Raw genomic sequence first — 2,102 nt, forward strand, 5'->3', positions numbered from 1 at the left:
GAATGACTTTGTCCTGCAATCTGATCCTGTTCTGGCATATGTCTCTCTGCTTCAATCCACTGGGAACACACTCTCATTCTCTGTCCTTCTGCAGCACAAAATCATATTAGTGACTTTAAGAAGTAAGAAACTTTCTCTGCCCACTTCTGTTGTCACACACACACACACACACACACACACACATACACACATGCTTTCATTCATGCTCTGTATTGCTGCATTTAGATGTTGTGTGTGCATGTGTCAGGGCGGTTGATGGATGGTTGGGTGATAGAGGTGTTCCGCTCTCGGTTTGCATGGGTTGCCTGACTCTTCTTTTCTCTCATTTATCTTCACTCATTTTCAACCGCCTCGACAAGCGTCTGAGAATCCATCCTTTATCAGGCCTGCGCTGCCTCAATGGAGGGCAGAACGGTGCTATAGTTAACATTCAACACCGGAAAGCTAAATTAGGTAATTTACTCTGTACACATGCTATATTCAAACAATGGAACATTGGAAGCCTTGCCTGTAGCATGAGTTTAGAATCTTTGTCTGGTTAATTTTTTTTTCCCTGTAACCTTTTTACCACTGGTGACTTTCTGCCCTTTAGCCTGTGATCTTGACTGTGGGCGTGAGTGACTGTGTGTGTGTGTGTGTGTGTGTGTGTGTGTGTGTGTGTGTGGCTTGTTCCTTTTCGTGTTGTCTTGTTGCCTGTTCAGCTAGTCAATGAGTTATTCCTTGTCTTCTTTTTAAACCTAATGCCCTGTCAGCTCATCTATCATATCCCATGAGCCTTCCCTTTCCCTGGATAGGAAGTTCACTCTGAAGTCTTTTTTAAAGCTAATAAGCCCATCTCGGTATTGGCACTGGGTAGCTATCAACTGAATGGAAAAAAGACTGGAATCTCAAAAAGTGTTTATAATACTTCATTTCAATAACTTCATGAAATCTGCACTGAAGTCGGATATTTTTCGGAAATCAAATATATTTTGATTTCTAGTTTGTTGTTCCTTTTTAATCTAGCTGCTTGACAACTCTTAAAGGAAAGTGAGTAAAAAAAAACATTAAACTGAGTGGAACAACATGGTGTGAATATGGGTGACAAGTTCTGCAGCATGAATTCATTTTCTGCCTCAATACATTTAGATACCAATTTACTTTTTTTCATCAAAACAGTTCTTGAAGAGGGGAATTTAAAGGGGTTTAAGAGAATAAACAAAAAAAGTAGGAAAAAGAAGTAGAATTTATTGTAAAGTAACCCATTTCAACTATTTGTAAATAATATTTTATTTTACCCGTTTGAATTATTTGTGAGTAATATTTTATTTTAAAACATGAAAATGTCTCAGTTCACGTTTCTTGTCACATTAATTTATTACATGAAGCATTTAAAACATAAATTGCCTATATTTTCAAATGAAAACGGCGAAATTTGGCAAAAAAAAAAAATAGTTTGCATGGAAATTACTGTGGGTTGTTTGACATTTCTATCTTAAAACAGCTGTCCAATATTAAATGCTTAGCTACTTACATCTTACCTCACAATCTGTTAAAACTGAAGAGTTGCACTGGAATTCATCTTTGGTTTCCATGAACAGTAAAGCTCACCTTCTTTAATTTGCCTGTCTATCTCAATCATTTTGATTAGCGCTATTAGACCGATGAAACAGACCATCCTAAATATTAACAAACAGAAAGTTGTGTAATGAAATGTAGCAGAGCAGCATCAAGAAAATCAAATACTGGGGGGACAATTTGACCATACTGGGAGGGACCCCTCAAAGTTCACCCATGAACTGAAATGGAGTCAGTTCTTTAATTTTGCACAACCCTAACATACAAAAATGAATACTGCCTGAATATTGATGAGTATATCAATCTAACAGTAGCCTTGCAATAATGTGGATTGGAGATATAGAAGTGTCAGTAGAAAGCAAAACAAATGTTGGGGCAGGAGCTATCCTTGAAATAGTTACTTCACCCGCACAATTTACATGTCAAAATCAATAAAGAAATGAATGATGAAGCGAACTGACAAAACTCAACGGTCTTTGCATTTATTCCTAAATCAGTGCCGTAAAGAGATCAACAAAAAGGTGAAGAAAACTTTAAAAACCATG

This window comes from Sinocyclocheilus anshuiensis, unplaced genomic scaffold, assembly GCF_001515605.1.
Source record: "Sinocyclocheilus anshuiensis isolate Anshui unplaced genomic scaffold, SAMN03320099.WGS_v1.1 scaffold1709, whole genome shotgun sequence".
Classification (NCBI taxonomy): domain Eukaryota; kingdom Metazoa; phylum Chordata; class Actinopteri; order Cypriniformes; family Cyprinidae; genus Sinocyclocheilus; species Sinocyclocheilus anshuiensis.